The sequence below is a fragment of the Melospiza georgiana genome, chromosome Z, assembly GCF_028018845.1.
Source record: "Melospiza georgiana isolate bMelGeo1 chromosome Z, bMelGeo1.pri, whole genome shotgun sequence".
Taxonomy (NCBI): domain Eukaryota; kingdom Metazoa; phylum Chordata; class Aves; order Passeriformes; family Passerellidae; genus Melospiza; species Melospiza georgiana.
This window is the reverse complement of record NC_080465.1, coordinates 22835762-22854885: the sequence shown is the minus strand read 5'-3', so window position 1 is coordinate 22854885 and position 19124 is coordinate 22835762.

Genomic DNA, 19124 nt, shown 5'->3' with positions numbered 1-19124 from the left:
TGAAACTTAAATGAAGTGAAGGGCAAAATGTGAAAGACAATGAAACTTCCTGAAAAGCCTAAGGTGTTACCTTCCTCTGGAAATAAATGATCCTAATGGGAGGTGACATTCAAACCTGCTGAAGTAGAACCTGCGCCAGGACTAAACTTGATCACACCCACATGTCTTTAATGTATGATTAATGAGCCATGATAGATATACATCAGGTCAATGAGACTGACACTAATAGATGGAACTTTTTTTGACAAAACTCCCTGAATAATGATGTGCACATGGTAAGTGCTGTAGATATTATATTTAGATAAATGCAACCAGACATGAATAGTGATAGGAATTTACTTTAGGGGACTGACTTATGTATTCAGGAGAAGGAAATTATTATAATCTATTATTTTTATTTAGTATTCATGGACATTCAAAGAATTTTATCTGTGTGTAAGGCAAACCTATTTACATGCCTGGGACTCGTGAAATATGCCAAGCATATGGTGGGACAGAAGAAAGAAAAAGCACAAATCTATGGGAATTTGTTGCTCAAGGCAGCTCTGGAGTTTATGGTTAAGTGGCTCTTTTTCTGCCTACCTTGATATGTAGCTGGAGGTCCTGGCGCTGTTTTGGCATGTTTCTATGCTGGCAGCTGTGAAGGGTTGTGTTGGAGAAAGGAAGGTTTCAGTGCATGCTGTAATCCCATAATGCATATACATGAAATAGAACAGTATCAAGGGACTGTAGCAAGGGCCAAACTTCCCTTATCTTTGCTAGCAGTTACTTTGGTTTTGAATAAATTGGCTTTGTTGGAATAAAGAGACAACTCATCTTCAGCTGGGACACTGTAAGAGATGATTGCACTGTTCTCCTTGTTCCAACCTTCTGATTCTCTACCAGTGATTCAAATGCTTATTTAATTATAAAGCCCAGCAGCAATGGCCAGATATACCCATGCAGCTCAGGCTGAAGGGTACAGTGGAGTCCTTTATAGCCAAGTTGAAACAGCATGCCTTCAACCCTTGGTTGACAGGCAAAGCTTCTTGCTCTTTACACCATTCACCAGTGCATAAAGGCACTCAGGGGAGTTCTCAGATGTTTGGACTACTATATATTGTCCTTGCACCATTTAGAGCAAGGGGGTTTGGAACTTGAAGGAGAGTTGCTGAGGTGAGGATATAGGTCAAATGACTGTGGGATGGCACATATAAATCTAGCAGGTGAAACCAGTCTCATCCTCTTCTGGAGACAGTGTGCCATGGTTGTTTGAATTCCACTTCTCCTTGCACTGTGAGTTCAGAGTCTTTGAACTAAAGTTTAGCCTCAATCTCAAAATAATTAAGACAATGCCTGTGACTGTTGCACTCTTGAACTTCTTGAAGAAAACAGCTTCTCATTCCTAAACAAGAATCATGCAGCTGGCTGCAGAGTGCCTTCAGTCTGTGGAATCACTCTACCCAGCAAAGCAACTGAGCTTTCTCTAAACAGTTCTCTCCACAAATCCTGTTTAGTTTTCAAAAGGCTGTTTTTCTAGTTTGTTTGCAAAATCACATAGTGATAAAAAAACTCCAAAGGAAACAGCTGTTTCTTTGATTTGGTAGGTCTCTGCCTTCATCAGGATTGCTATTAGAAAATGCAGTCAGTAAATTTAGGGCTAAAATTCTGCCTGAGGTGACATAATGTGAATATTCATATTTAAAAGCCCTTCTGTTCCTACCTGGTTTGTTGCTATTGCAAAGGAGGCAGTTCAAAAGCCTTGGGCTACTAAACCAGTTTGGGGTTTCATTACAGAGGAGAGCCTTTAAGATACCCACAGCCTTTATAGGCAAATGAAAACCTACAAGCTGTTGTGTCAGTAAAGTCCTGTTGGTTCTCACTCACTGCAAAACTCTTGTCAGAATTTGCTGAAAGCACTCTTAAGATGAGCATCATGACATGATACAGCTAGTACACTAGGGAGAATTACAGGAACACATTTGCCAGAGTATCTCCATATCCAGGCTGAAGAAACATATGTGCCTCTGAGGGGAAGCACAGAGTGCTTAGGAGTCTGAAGAGGCTGATAAGCTCTTTGGGAGATTTTCCATAACACTGAAATAGCTTTTAAAATTTGGCTCTTGCATCCTGGAAAATTCCTTACATTTGCATCTAATAACTAGATCATTAAGTCCAAAATGAAGCCAGTGTGTTTCAGAACCCAGCTGTCCCTTGCCCCCTCTAACATGTATAACCTTGCAAATTGAATCCTTTTTTTGGCTGTTTAATGCTGAAAACAGGATTTTGTATTTCCCTTTTGAAGATCTGGTTCTGCTGTGTGGTCTCTTCCAGCACTCACAATAATGAAAGAGCTCTCCATAGGGGTTACTTCAGTTCAGAGATACTACACAAATGCAGCTCATTGCTTTATCACCCAGCAGAATGAAGCCATTTCTAGGCTGAAATTGAGGAAGTTCTTTAACAACAGAGCAGCAGAAGATATGTAAGAACAGAAGAACAGCTGAATTAAGAAAGAGAAATATCCTAAGTGTGCACGAGAGCTGTGTGTGCCTTGTGCAACAACAGCCTGCCAACAGTGGCTATTGCTAGAACCAGTAGAAGTTCAATGTCAATCTATTTAAAAGCAGCTAGTACCTGGGGGTTTTGCTAAGGAAGGGTGAGGAAAGGCTAAGTCCATTCAGTAAAAGCAAGTGCTCTCAGTGCAAATGGGATTTCCGGTTTTGGGGAAGAACTTGGAAAGATCAGACATGTGAAATGTGAGGAGTGGTTGCAGCAGAGTAGATACTTGCATGCTAGATCAATGAGAAGTACAGCTGCTTCTAGTGCAGCAGGTATGTGAAGGTCAGGGAACAGCAGAATTCTAAGAGTGCAGTGATCCTTTATAGAACACATTTTGTGACTGTCTGACAGGACCTTCTGGTATAAACTGAAGATAATCTAACAGAGCAGCTGCAATTATGGTACAAATACTTCAGGGAAAAGGTAGAGACATGCTTCCTTGACTTGTTTCCTGAGTAATGCTAAAGTGAGCAGGCATCTGGAAGAAGCAAAGCCAAGGCAATAGAGGCATTTTACTTAACACTGTCATCTCCTTTAGTTTGGTCACTTGCATTCCAGTCTCTTCCCTATCTAAAGCATCATGGTATACGCCTATGTAGCTGCAGTACTAGGAATACAGTACATTAAAAAAAATAAAAGAAAAAGCAGATGCCTCCAAGAGGTATTTAGTCAGTGGGTATCATAATCCCCTTCTACACTGAACTGACTTTAGATGAGACGATGTCTCAGCAAGCACAGACTGGGGATAGACTGAGGAATATGAAGTGCATGTGCTCACCAGACTCCACCTATTTGTATCAGTCAGACTTTATCTATTCATAACAAACAACAAGATGACAGTTTTAAATCTCTCCAGAATGGAACTACCTCTACCTATCTTCCTTCATCAGCAGTTCACTAGGGATATGGGTTAAATCTGTCACCTAATAATGGTAAATCTGCTCCCCTGAGCTGACCAGGGTGTGGTTTTGGAATCTGGTTCTCCTTTTTTGAAATTATAAAAGATAAGGAATCCATGTAAGTTCTGGGATATGACAGATGACCATTAAAGAAAAGTGTTGGCCTGCTGAGCTACTGCAAACTTGTAATGATTTTGGAGATCCAGCTCTCTAAGCAAAAGGGAGCTAGGGTGAGCAGTAGATGGGAAAGTTATAGAAAGTTATATAGGTAAGATGGATGTTCAATTTCATCAGCTAGTTCAATGGGGAGAAATGTTTGAAGGTTTTGCTACACTTGTATTATTACACTAGTATTGTTATACACAAGCCTGATGTGAAAGCTTAGCCCCTTTCCTCCTGTTTTTATATGTACAAGAGATACAGATCTGCAAGAATTTAACCAAAGCACATGTAGCAGATGCATGACTCACCCCTCTTTTGCTACAGAATTAGTTCTGTGCCTGTCATGTGTCAGCCTGTTCTATGAAACCACTTCCTTAATTTACTTTGTCTCCATGTCACGGCTTAATCACTTGGTGTTGAAACCAATCTGGGGTTACAATAAGTCATTCACCTTATGTTTGAAAGCAGGCAGTATACTCAGAGAAAATTAGAGGCAAATTTTAGCCTAGTATCCATATGACTTCATCAAGAATAATGTGCTGTGTTGCTGAATACATTTACATTTTGTAGGACAGATTTTTTTTTAACAACTCAGCACTAAAAAGCTCCAGAGAAATGAAATGCCAGTTTTCCCATGAAGCTCAGTCCCCACTGAGCACTGGGTATCTGTATGGTTGGGGGGATATGGAAAGAGTTGCACCCTCTCTTCCCATAATGCAGTGAGCAGAGCTCAACAGGGCATGAGGATCTAGGCCTAAAATCACTTTTAAGTTTCCAGATGTGAAGTGAGGCCTGTACTTCGTTTCCATTCTGTGATTCTTCTTCATGCTTACCTTCCTTTCTCATGCTTTTCCAAATATTCTTCTGTGACTGCCTGACTCAGTTATCAACGTAAAGGACAAGTATGAGAGTAGATTGTCGTTATGTTCCCATGGCCTTCCAGAAGTCAAAACAGTGGGAAAAGCCACAGCAGGAAGGTTTGACAGAAGGCAAAACCAGCAGCATGACACTTAAGTAGCTGCAGTGAGGCATGATCCATCATGAAAACAAAGCTGTGCTTTAACTAAACATACTTAATGGAGGGTCTAATTTTAATGGGAGAGGTCAGGCCAAGCTTTTGCTGTGTAACAGGGATAACAGGTCCTAACAGTAAAATTAGATTGCAACTTTACTGGTAACCAGCTTCCTAATAACTGAGATTTTCAGGAGTAAATTGAGCAAGATCAACTCCTCTCTTACTGGTTTTGGTAAAAATGACATATTCAGAGAGCAAAGCAAGGTGAACACTTGGAGAAGTTTTCTGAAAACTGAATTCTGAACCAGCATTCTGAAATGAAATGCTAAAATGTCTGCTAAAATCACTTTGAACTGAATTTTACATCACCTGCTCAAGTTTAGGGAAAATGGATTGTAAATACTTCAAGCCAGAACTTACTTTCAAATTGTTCTGTGAGGTATCTAGCACTTCTGAGGGTGCTGTAAGACAGAAATGGTATGCTTTTAGGAATGCCATTGTCCAAATGCCTACACAAGCATGAAGGGTTTTGAAATAATATTCTTTCCTGAGCAATTTGAAGGTTCATACCACCTTTATTTTTCCTCCTCTACTGAAATATACTTTCAGCGCCCTGTGCTGTCAGCAGCAATGTTTTGTTTCAGCATGTTCAGGTTGCAGGAGAGCACTTTGTTCTGTGAGGTTAAACACATTTATCTTCCTTAGGACTGGTATAGTACCTGGAACAATTGTTTCTGAGGCATCTGCAAAGAAGACTATTAGACCCAGGAATTAAAAAAGCTAAGTATGCACAGAATTTTCATTATAGAAGAAACACGGTCATGTCAGCCTTTGAAACAAGTAGATGATCTCTCTACACTGAAAGCAGAAGATGGAAGGAATTCACATAGATGTAATTGATACACAGGTTTAGAAACCTACTCTATTGAGTAATGGCATGATGTTTTCTACATATTGTTACTGTCACCACACCTACTTAATTTAAGACAGATAGTTAAATCAAGTAAAGGCCTAATATGCAGTCAAATGCATGTTTTGAGATGAAATCTGCCCTGAAATATCTTATATGTTGTGTTTACAAAGGGCAGAAGTGGTGATGTAGAATGAATCCACCAAGATTTTCACTCATATAGCTTTATGTGCAGCTGTAAAGCACCTGCAGAATTCCTAGCACTGTATTTTTGTTTGGGTGTAATAATGACTATCTCCCGTCTCTTGATAAATCCAAAGCTCAAAAAATATTAAACACCAGTGCCCTTTGTGGCCTGTAAACTGTAGTACCATTTGAAGCTTGAAATAGCTCAGTAAGTTATTCACACTTAGTAGGAATTAAATTCCAGAGGAGGGAGAGGAGATGAAGACAGACGGTGCAATGCTGCAAGCCTGTCTCTATTACAGCACCTGTGCTGTGCCACTATTGACAGTAGCCACTCTCCTTCTAATATTTTACAAAACAAATGCCCCCTACAGCACTGTGTGAAGAAAGAGAGCAAAAAAAGCTGGAGATTTATTGGCGTCCCTGTGGGATTTTAAGTTCCTTGCGTGGCTGTTTACAGAGCAGGCAGCTGCCCAGCTGGAGCGCTCCGGTCCTGCCCCGGGCAGAATGCTACATCGCTCCAGTCACACCTCTGCTGGCTGGCCCTGCCGCAGCACAGCAGCTGGCCCAGGGCACCCCTCTCCCCAGAATAGTTTTTGGTCCCTAACCACAGTCCACAGGGAAGATGCTTAGGACCAAGGAGTCTAGCACTTAAGATGCTGATTATACGCATAATTAGACATATGCACAATATTATATGTATATGAAAGCTGATGATTCTTTTTCACATGATGGAAACTAACATGGAGGTCAGAGTCTGTTTGGGTTAGCAGCAGCATGAATTACCCAAAGCTCCTTAAGGGAGATCATAAACAACTAAAAAGTAAGTCTAAAGAGACGCCGTTTTTCTTGTCTCTGTCACCTCAGAGATGAAAATCTGTTCAAATACCAATAATTTACTAATGTTAGTAAATACAGTCTTACTGTTAGTAATAAAGGTCTGCACAGAGTGGCTCATAAAGGAAAGGCGGCCGCAGCTGGTGCCAGGCTCGGCGCAGCGCGGGGCCGCCCGGAGGCTGGGGCTGGCTTTGGCTTTGAGCGGCAGCAGCACATGTGACCGAAGCACGACTTGTGTCCCACAGGGACGTGGCAGCACCCGACACCTCTACAGCCCGGACCAGCGGCAGGTCTCCCGAGAGGGGGGAGCTGGTGGGAGGTCAGTGGAAGCAGAGCCGTGCTTCCTTTTGTCCGGGGGGCTCCCTTTGCACTCCTCGCCCCCAGCCAGCAGCTAGGAGACGGCTGGGGGCGGGAAAGGACAAGCACGGGGCTTCGGCCCGCCCATCTCCTTCTCCCCGGCTAAGGCACGCATAAACCACTTTTTTTCCTATGGGCAAGGCGTTTTGGGAGAAGGACCAGCACAAGTCGGGGGCGCTGGCTCCTCTGTGCTCCGATACCAGCAAGCCCTGCTCCGTAGTCGCCCCATCCCCCGTCTCTCGCTCTGTTCTGCCCCCCCGCATTTCCTGCCCCGACCCCGGGCAGCCCCCCCGCCCGGTCCCCGCGGGCCAGGCCAGGCGGGGCGGGGGAAGCGCTTCCCGCGGGCGATGACTCCGAGTTACTTTTCACCTACTTGGCGGCGCTGGCGGCGGGGTTACTGCCGGTCAGGCTGCCCGAGTCCTAGCACTCCCGCAGCCTGCTCCTCCGGCCACACAGCCCGAGCCCATCTGCTGCCCCAGCGCCCCCAGGCCCGCAGCCTTTCCCCCGGGAAGCCACGCAGGTGGCAGTGTCACTTCAGTAGGGGCGCGGACTCCCCCGTGCAGCAGAAGCCGGTGCGTGTTACATTCGTCAGTTCGACTCCCGCGATCACCACCTATTTTGCAGCCGAGAGGTTTTGTGTTCGCACGACTCGCAGTGTGGATACCCCGGAGCTTGCTCATCCCAAACGCGGGCAAGGGGAGCGAGTGTTTTCGCTGCTCGCCGAGGGTGGCTGAGAGTCGGGTTACTGCCGGTCACAGCCGCAGGGCGTGCGCCGCCTGCGCCGCTCGCTTTCCACTCCTGCAGAGCGCCTCCGATCCTGCAAACCATACTTCTGCATTTCCTTTAAACGCTGCAAGCAAAATCGTAACCAAGCCCGTCCTTGTGGGCACCACAATTACCTTGCAAAGTAATTTTCAGTAGTCCCAGTGGTAACGCTGCCTGAATGTGTCTTCTGTTGGGCACAAAGCTTGCAGCAATACGGGATGGATTTTAGCATGAAAGGATTACTTCTACTGAGAATTTTGATCTTGGATCAACCAAAAGTGTTCAAAAGAGACTTACAAAACCTCCAGACCGACACCAAACCGTTCTATTCTGAGCTTACAGTACAAGATGGAGAAAACAGTAAAAAGAATACTTTTCTGAGGTCTTGGTGCAAACTGAATGTTTGCTTGCTCGGTAAGAGCTGTATATCTCTATAGTGTTAAAACCACGGTGATGAGGCATGCACAAAAATTTTTAAGAGAGCTAAAATAGGTACACTGTAATGTGTTTACTGAGACCAGACATGAATCCTGCAGCAGGGTTGAATTCTGTGCTTGAGGAGGTTTAAATATATGCTTCCTCTAGGTAAAACTTACCTAGTCTCAATTTGACTTTCTGTATTATTTCCATGAATTTACCCTGTAGTCATTAGCCAGGAAAATCAGGTGAGGAGTTTTGTTCTTTTGTATTATGCATAATTACAACACACCATCTATATATTTCAATGCTGTAAAGAATGGTAAAGATGATCCTAAGTGGCCTGTGGATTGAAGATACAAATTATCCACGGGGAGTTCTAGCTCAGTTTCAGGAGAGGTTGTAGATATTTCTGACACTGTAATTACTTTTTTTTCTTTTTAATTGTCTTAACAGAAGGATAAGGTCTCAAAGCACAACTTAACAATCCTCCTTTGGTCTAGAAGAGATGAAATTGAAGGAAATTTAATGCAAACATTTTTAACATAATACACAGTCATGGTTTTTGTATACCACTCCATAAAGGAAATGTAAGTACAGTCTGTCATTAAACACTTACAAAATAAACGAAGACACATTTTTATTCTTTCATAAGGTAGAGATGCTCCTATTTAGCTCTTTTAAGCTTAAGTGGCATACACTTTCAGAAACCATGATATTCGGACAGCATTGTAAAATGAAGCATTAAAAAGGAAGAATGTCTCCTCAATCTTAGAAGCAGCTTTGTGATTTGCTATAAATGCTTATGAAGTTTTCCCTGACTCTTGTGGTTTTTTGTTTTTTGTTTTGTTTTCTTGGTGTGTTTTTGTGTTTTTCACTGGAATCCCACCCTTTGTCCCCTTACAGACTTTCTTCTCTCCACTTCTAAAGCACCGACTGGTTTCTCTCTGCCTTTCTCTCTTTCTCAGTACTCTGTTGTTATCAGGATGATGTTTATTGGTCATCCCTATGCTGCAAAAAAGGCACAAATACAATGAGGAGAAATATTTTGATTTGCCATAGGAAATGAGGGGAGGTGGTAGGAATGTAACCATTATATCAGCTTTACAGTCTTTGATGTTTTTTTCCCCTCCCCCTTCCCTTGCCTTGCCCACAGCTGTTGATGTAGATTTCCAACCTGCATTTGTTTTCTTTCACTTCAGGGATATTTAAGGGAAACTGCACAATTGTTGTTTACTAAGTACTGAACCGTCTGGGGGCCATTAAACATAAAAGTGAATCTTCTGACTTCCTCATGAATAAAAAGTTTACCAAAGCTGTAATTTTTGTGTCTTTAGCGGGATAATGAGAATATCTGCTTTACAGTTATTAATATTATTTTATTGTCTCCTGAATTTTGTAATAGCTGTGGACTTGCATGCATACCAGTGAAGAAACAGTTTTCATACTTTAAAAGAAGTGTCAGCATGCTTGGGAGGACAGAATTACAAGCTAAAATTGCTGTAGATAAAACAATCTTTTGAAGAGGAGTATACCAGAGATAGTATTGCAGTCTCTTTCAAAATACCCTGCCTGTCATGTATTTTCTTCTGGGTCTGTGCTTATGAGTGTTTGTAATTTTGTGCTACCTTTTCATTTGCCCTTACTCCTTGTCCCTCCAGGTCTTTGTCCCTCCTTGTGTCACTTCAATGGTGACTCAGACTTGTAGCTAGAAATCCCAGACTGCAGCCGTGGAAGATGTTGTGCTTCAGGCAAGTGCATCTCCTAATCTGTCTCACAGTGTTGTGCTGAAAATCAGGTAGACACAGAGCATTTTCAAACATCATTCCTCTCCTACTGTATTTTGAGATGGTTTTACATTTCGAATTTGGACAGCGTAAAATGTAAGAGGGCTATTCTTGAGAAGGATGTCTTATACTGGGTGGTAGAAAGTTTATGCCCCTATGATGTTTCTGACAAGACTGGACATGTCTCAACAGCTTGGAAACTAAGCCAGTTGAGCTGGAATTTTATTGTAAACGGCATTGTCTTTAAAAATAGCACAGATTTCCAATTCAGTCTCCTTGCAAGCGTAATTGGAGCCCTGTTTAATGGAATATTCATTATCTGATTTACAAAGGCAAGAACTCCTATTATACCACATGTAGATGTCCTGTGCGGTAAACACAGCAGTTAGGATCTTTAAGTGTTCATTTTCAGCTTCCCTTTGAGAATTAGGAGTTAGACATTAGGAACTAGAATGACACATTCTTATCTCAAGGTTGGGATTTTTTGGTCAGATTTTTTTCCCCATTAGCAGGAATATTCCCATTAGCCTCTCCAGGCTGAAATTAAAACTTCAGTCATGTAAGTGGGATCTTATAAATGAATTTATAAAATGATTTAGTGAAATATATGAGGCTGGGTATGGAGCTAAAGCGATTTAATTTTTTATAAAAGTTCACAGTCTGCAAACATAGATGTGTTTGCTTCAGGTTTGTGAAAAATTCTTATATGCTGCAATAACTGTCTTTATATTTGGTGCTTACACAGAAGATGACTACTAACTGGAAGTCTTATGCATTACTAGGGTACAAACATTAAAATGTGTTGTGGCAATTATCACATGTAATAAACAAAATTATAATAATAAGAATGTGAAGTCAAAAAGAAGATAAGTAGAAGTTAATTGTTGTAACATAAGTTTCCTCTCTCAGAAAAATGGAGTTGTCTTGTTTCTTTGTTTTCAAACGGATGTCCAACATATGATTAAACTAAGTGGTGAACATTTCTCTATACATGCAAGAAATCTGGGTACTTTTCTCAACTGAGCTCCATTTAAATGCTTGGACTGTCCTGCAGTGTGCACACATATGCTACAGATTGAGAGCCTGCAAGCACCCGGGTGTGCACTTGCATTTGATTTCAAGAGAAGAGCATTCAAAGAATGTCTTTTGGTCATGCCCAGCTACTGTTTGGAGTTTGTTGGCACAATCATTGGCCCTGTCTGAAATAACAGGAAACTGCAGAAGCTTGGCTATGGATGTGTCTTACCTCTTAAATAATTCTTCTATTAATACTATGCAGCTTTTCTTTTTTTATACACTGATGAGCACAAAGAACAAGCTAATTTCTCTGGCATTAACTGTTCCTTGCAGCTTACAGATCTACACTGTCTAAACAGCCTTGTCGTCTGAACAAAAGCCCTCCTATTGGAGAAGTAACACTTTCTGACTTCAAGAACTGTGCTGAAATCAATAATCTCTTCCTGCTCTGTGGCTGAGGAATTGAGAGGTTTAATACTGAAAGAAAATAAAACAAAACAAACCTCTCCAGCATAGCAATTTAAAAACACATGGCTTACTTCTGTAGCAAAATGAATGTGGAGACCAGCCCTGTACCTAGGGAAGCAAACACATTCATTTTTATTACAGTAAGAGAAGGATTATTGCTTTACATCATATGTTCGTTATTTAACTTTCCCTTTGGGGCCTGTAGCATGCTCTGGGCACCATGTAAATAACAATTCTTTCTGTGTAAGAAATTCTGTTCTCTTATTTTTTTGTATGGCTACCAGTTAGCAGTAACTGAAAGCTGCTGCCTGGGTTTGACACCTAGCCTTACAACCACAGCTAGCTGAGAATTCTGGGTAGTAAACAGACAATACATACATCTATCTAGGAGTTGGAAATGTGTGGGTAATTTTCTTTCTTCTGATTGCCATTAAAAATACAAATTGGACATTTTAGTGTTGACCTGAATAAAATTCTGAATCATGTGTCTGAACCTCTGCTCTTTTAATTTATCCCACAGCCTACAATGCAATACAGACCTTATCAAGCAGTCTCAAGCCTTCTCTTTGTTCCCCTAATTTCATTCATCTTAAATAATTCACATCATTTTGGTATGAAATCATCACAGCTCATCACACTTTACCAGGAATTGTATTACTTCAGCTATTCCTAAAGGAAATGTTGCATCTATGAAATTAAGGTGGCCATGTCACAGAAACACCATGTAGGTTTAATGTATGCTTTCTTTTTTCTATTCAGTGGCCATTCAGGGAGTAAACACATTATTCCTGCCTTTACATTATCTCATTATATGAATCTTAAATGTGGTGCTTGATGTAGTTCAGATGCAGGACATGGGTCTTGGCTAGAATTGTCCTATGTGCTGATGTTAGTGCCATTAAAAGACAGGTGAAGTATATACATTTTTATAGAACTGATATTATTACCAAATATATGAATGCAAATAGATGCAAGAAGTCTGGGTTTTGCTGCTGAGTTGCATGCTGTGATCCTAGTTAATAAACAATGTAGAGGTTCTCTATTCATAATTGATTTTTTATATTCTTCACTTGCTACCAAAGTAGTTCTCTGAATTGGCCTCTAACATGCTAAGAAGAGTTACTTACGGTAAAGTGCACAAGCAGCCTTTAGAGCTGTGTCCCCCTTGGGGTCACCTGGAACTTTGTGGAATGTAGGGGAAAATCCTCTTCCTGAAAAGAAGAGAATGGAAGGGTTTTGCAGAGATGTGCCTATTACTTGCTTCACCTGAACATGTCTGAAGGAAGAAACTGGTAAGACTTCCTTCTGAGGTGAAGAGGAGGGGCAGACACTGATCTTGTGTCTCTGGTGCCCAGCAACAGGACCTGGGAGAATGGCCTGAAGCTGAATCAGGGGAAGTTTAAGCTGGATATTGGGAAATGGTTCTTCACCCCGCGGGTGGTTGGGCACTAGAATAGGCTCTCCATGGAAGTGATCACAGCACCAAGCCTGACAGAGTTCCAGCAATGTTAGGACAATGCTCTCAGGCACAGGGTGTGACTCTTGGGATGGTCCTGTGTAGGGCCAGGAATTGCAATGATCCTTGAGAGTCTCTTCCAACTCTACTTATTCTGTTATTCCGTGAAGCTTTTTTCTCTAATTCCTGTATATAGTAAAGGATATTGACTTCTGGCTGGGAATTTTAGTAATATTGATTACAAAGGTTGTCTGTCGGGATGAGTCTTCACTGACAGAGGGCAATGTTTTTGTTTCAGTATTAGCCATACACTTTGTAAAGTTCTGTCTAGTTCTAGGTCATAGGGCCATGTTGAATTAAGTGATGCCCAAACCTTTGGTGAAAGTAATGTTTTGCATTTACAAGCATAACATTTTTTGCTCCATACATACACCAAACAGAAAAAATTAATTTGCTTTGCTTTGTTCTAGAAAGCATTCCACAGGCTTCTGCTCAGTCACTGTGAGAATAACAACAAAAAAAGCTGTTCAAAATAATCAAAAAGCCCCATCAAAGATCAGCAGCATTTTCAGCTTTGTCTGCTGCAGTGGGGCCTTTGTTGCCCTCTGAGTTCTGTAGTGCATCAGTACATAAATTCTGTGAGAGGGAAGAAAGACCTACAGTTCCATACTCCACCTGCACCACCTCTGCCTTCAAAAACAGCCTTGCCCCAGTGCACGTGCAGAAGGGACAAACATCCTTTCCTTTCTTCCTCTAAGTTATTGGAACTTTCTCTTCACATTATTTTCAAATTTCCCTTTTTTAGCCTGGGCAAAGCAGTGGTTTTGGGATTTTTTTGTTGTTTGTTTGTTGGGTTTTTGTCAGGACGATGGCTGTACGGGACTGAGCGTCTTTGTAAAGAATAGATCCAAACCTTCTTCTTTAACACTCTAAGGGCATCTGCACTATGGCTAGGGCTCACCTGTACCATGGCTTTCCTGGCAGAAGAAATCAGATTATGTTACTTGTAATTTAAATCAGACAGTTTCTTCTGTCTTTTTGCATCTAAATGTTTATGTAAATCCCAGAATCACAGGGGCTCAGCATGGGTCTCTCCAAGAATTGTTACTAGCCACAGTTTAGTGTTGGCAAGAGAGCTCAAGCTTTATCTTTTATTATTTACAGATCAGTCAGAAAGGCAGCCCCATGTGCAAAGAGTTTATGAAATCTGAGTCTACATACTTTGAAGCTGTCAGACCATTGTCCTCGTGATTCCAAACCTGTAACTGATACAACTGCAAGAGAGATATTTTCAGACCATGCTGCCATGTCTTGAAATTATCCACTTCCCACTGAGTATACATCTTATTCTGTAATGTTTCAGGAAGGTTTGAGTGCCTGCCTTAGTCAGCGTTAAGTCAGAAAGGATGGGACATCAAATTGGATAGAAAAGAGAAGAGCTCATGGGTAGAACACTTAAGCTGAAAATAGAAGAGCCAGACCAGTCAGAAGAGTTTAGCTGACAAAGAAATCCTAATATTAGGAAAGGAATGATAGAAGGCCAACGGATTTTGCAGCACAGCATGGAAAAGGAAATTAAGCACCAGGAAGGCTTCGTTTTCCTTTTGAAAATGTAATGGTTCTGTTAACAGCTGCCTGACTATCAGCAGAATGCACTTCCTGTGTGCCTGTGTGTCTTTGATATAGGAAGAGCCTTTGCCTAGGCTGCTTAGAAGTTAACTTCCAAGCAGCTAACCTGCCAGTTGTTCGGCAAACTGCAAATTACTATGGATTACTACGGATTACTACGGACTACTATAAACATAACTTTGAAGGAATCCTATGGTTTTCTTCTAGCTTTTTCCATCATTTTTGAAAAACTGGGTATTTCAGAGTGTTCAGCTGATTAGTCTTCACTAGATTTCTTGCAAGTCTGATCTACATTGAACTGAATAGTCTTCAGGGGTTGAACCCTGAGCAAATATTCATTTCAAGCTTGAATGAACAGGAGTTTGTTACATGCACACTGCATGTGTCCACAGAAGAATAGTACTCAGCAGTAAATTAACTTTCTTCCTTATTAATGTTCTAAATAACCAACAAAAAAGCCAGATTAATAAATGAGAAAGATTTAATTTTTGCGACCAAAAATACGGTCCTCGAAAGCCACAGCCAAAGAGACAGCGTCGAGCCCGGGATCGGCGCTGGGTGAACCTGGATCCGATTTCTACCACATTGGATCTCCCTCTGTTCACAAATGCCGTTTCCAGCAGGGCTGTTTTATACAGTTTGCTCTGCCTGAGGCAGAGGTGCCCCATTTCTTTTGTTACCCCGCATGTGTATGAAGTTTCTTTTTGCTGTGTAGGGTTGGACAATCACTGTTTCCTGGGTAGTGGCAGGCGCTGATCATGTCAGGAGAAGTCTGTATTCAGATGAATGTTTTTAACAGCTTCGGCTATCTTGATTGATGATACTTATCAAGTGCTGATCGTCCTTGGGTGTTCCTGGATGGTTCTAGGGGAAGCCCATCTCCGCACCAGCCACGTCTTTTATTAGTTAACGAGGCATTCTTTCCTGCTGCCACCAGGAGTTTCGCAACTTCAGTGTGGTAATCTGTCTCTAGGTTGCCCGTGGTCAGAGGCTCGTTGGATGTTTAATTTATTTTACAGTTTTTATTTTATGCAATTTTTTCTTAAGCATTAATTACTTTACATTACATATTACACGAAGAAGTAGCTTCCTTGTGTTGACAAGCTCTAAGTCAGTTTGTGTTTAAACCAGCAGTATAACGGTCTATGGAAATGGAGGAATGTCTTGCAGTAATTAAGACATATTTGCAGCCTGTCCCAGCAATTCAGTGATTTGCTGACTTCAAAAAGCAAACTCCCCAAGTACATAAGACAGGCTTTCACACTGGTCTGGAATGATGTGATGTAGCTAAGAGCACCCTGGTTTGTCCTTCTGCGGACTCCACCTTTGTGTACTGCTATTAACTGGTGAGGGGTGTTTCTACAGGGCATAGGCAGAAATTAAGTTCATTTTGTAGGGAAAAAAGTAGGAGAGAAGTGTGTAAGGGAAGGTGAGGGCTGAGCTGTCTTAAACAATGATTCTCATTAGTTATTCTCTCTCTGTTCACATGGAAGCTTGTTGATATTTCCTTTGGTACTACATTTTTCCTCAAGATAAATATTGATTTGATGGTTTAGAAACCAGTCTTGTCAAAGAAAGAAGAGATAAAACAGGGTGCTCCAGGTAACTTGAATGGTTGTAATATCACCGACCAAAGATGAGGAGTCATCCATTTAACATGTGAATTAACACGTGAATAATTAATTAAGCTTGTGAAAATTTTAGAAGCACAAACTTTGCTGTGAGAGACTAATTTCTAATCCTAGCTAACATTGTCCTGCACCCACAGCATGCAGGATTTGGATGCCATTTTTATGTGGCAGAAGGAGCTTTTCACTTAGATTGGTTTGACAGAAAAGTTTGAAAAGGTTTTCCCTTTCATACATGTGTGTGAGGCCCAGGTTCTTTAATGCAGACCCGTATAGTAGTGTTGGAGCTGATTAAACTGTTACTTCCTATTAGAAGAAAATACTGTCATTTTGATGCATGAATGTATGAAAGGCTTATACAAAGCTTACCAGTGGTTTAGCAAACGAACTTGAATTTAATTTTGTAGGAAAGATAAAGGCTGATTTTTATTCTGTCATTTGTTTTTGTTTATACACAGCTGAGCAAAAGTTGACTTTGTCTATAGCTAGTCTCCACTGAAATCACAGAATCACTTCTCTTATCCAGAGCAGCAGGGAGGAACTTGACTCAGAGGTGAGCGAGTGTCAGAAGTTGGGTCGCTTTTTTGTTTCTTTGCAGTCCCCCTCTCCTATACTGGTTGCTCTCAGCCTCTGTTTCATGGCCATCCACAGGACCAAGCTGGTCAGTGCATCTTAGAGAAAGGAGAAAAGCCTGCCATCTGCTCTGTACCACTGCTGCCAAAACTCCACGGAATACAAACAGCAAGTCACCAGCTTAACTGCTGGCAGCTTCCATCCACTTAGGAGATGCCAGGGACTCTAAGTGAAAAGATGCAAACACAACTGGATGTCTGCAAATCAGTCCTAGGAACAAAAAGCTGGAATAACCAGGGTTTTGAGATTCTCAGTAAAGTATAGGTAAAATAAGTGTATGCAGGATTTTCATGCAATTGTGATAACTCAGAATGTGTAAGGGAATATGTAGTTTAGTGCAATGTATATTACTATTGATATTTGAAGGCATAGATTAAAAACTAGAGTTTGCTTCACAGAAGATTCTGAGCTGGAAGGGAAGGGGCCCACAAGGATCATCAAGTCCAACTCTTCTAAGTAAATGCCCATATAGGGATTGGACCCACAAATCTTTTTGTTATTACCACTGCACCATGCTCTAAAAAAGTGAACTCATCTTAGGGTCAGTTGCTTTTTTCATAAAAGCAGCCTTACTTTTTTTTCACCAGCTTTCCTCAGTGAACAATTTAAGCATCCAAGATCACATATTCTCAAATCTTAGACACATGCCAGCAAACTGGTCAGTGAGAATACTCTCTAGAATTGTAAGTGGCCAAGAACTGTGGAATTGAATTGACAAAGAGTATGTTTAACTTCTATTACTTGCTAATACCAAATAGATTAATTCCATACATCAAATTGTTTTCTTGTGCATGGCAAGTCAACTATCAAAACAGGGAGAGCATCTATGTACAGCACTGGATCATTCAAGTCTCCAGAATCAGTTCTACTTGGTGGAGGAGCCAGTAAATCCTGTACTGCTGGAAAATTTTAACCTGAAACACAGTGACTTGCATAAAGCTTTGATAACAGAGATAGTAAGCAGTAGATTTACTCTGACATTCCCAAGGTTGTAGACACTGCGCAGAAGGAGGAGATGACACAAAACTCCCAACTGCTGGTCCCCCTCCAAACAGTTACAGCATAGGTGGATTTTTTTACTGTATATTTTCCTGTGAGAACTGGGCTTCCAACCATGGTGCCACACTTGGTTTGACACCTCCTCCAGCTCCCTTGTGGCAGTGTATGCAGCTGAGTGTGATTGTGATATAGCAGTGTGCAGGTGCACTTTATAGTTATGCTCTCTTCCTTTGCAGGAATTGTAACATGGAAAGACAGGGTGGGAAGATCCCTTAAGAAGTCATTTTTTCCACCTTTTTTTTACAAAGTAGGATCAACAAAACAAAACTTTTCCTAATAGAATAGTTAGCCAAATTTACTCAGAGCACAATGGTGAATAATTGCCATGGGTTGACTGAAGGAATTAAAGCTACATAAAATAAAGGTAATAGTGTAAATCAAGTTGGATTTCTGCATCTTAACTGTCATTCTGTGGTAGTTGCAGTCCATTTCTCACAGTGGCAGTCTATAAGAAGGGCTATAATTCAGCTGTAACCTTCAGGGACACACCTGTTCTGGGGCCAAAGTAGCTAAACTGCTGAAGGCATAGTGGATGCTCAGTTCTCTTTGAAAAATGACCCAAAGAAATCCTTGGGAAAAAAAATCTTTTTTTTTTTCCTCTAGAAGGAGTTTTTTCTTGGGTAGGCAGGGTCACACTGCATCCACCAATCACTACTGTTTCTATGTGTCCACATGCAACAAGCTAATGAAGAACAAGCTAATTAGACAGAACTGATAAAAAACATCAGCAGTTATTCTCTGAAAGCTCTGATCTGCAGCTGATAAAAAATGAAGAGTTTTGCTTCTTAATGTGTTTCCCATTTGCTGTCTCATGTTCTTTCTAGCTCTTCCTAGATTTTCTTGTTTGTTTTAAATTCCATTGAAACCATGACAGCAAGGGCAGTGGAAGGAAAGAACAAAGAAGGTGGAGAAGATGGAGTCCTTTTATACCTGAGTTTAGGGTAAGAACTTTTTTTTTATTATTCTGTAGACAGCAGATTTTGATTCTTCATTTTTTTCTCACTCTTACTTTGCTGGAATACCCATCTTCTATCTTTAGATGCTAGTTTGGGGGGCAGCAAAACCTGCCCTCAGTTATTTCTGCAATCCATGCAGCCTGAAATTTCCCAGCTGTAATACCCTACAAATCACATTGTATATAAGGTAATAATATCTGATCTTATATACAGGAATCTATTCAGGCCACAGTATTATTATGCAGCGTTACGAACTTTTATGTCTAAACTGTAATTGCACAGGGAAGAATATTGCATAAGCTTTCTGCTATCAAAGAGTTATTCATAATATATACTGGAACACATATAAATGTGTGTTTATTAATATGGATAATTAATATTACCTTTGAACAGAACCCTAAT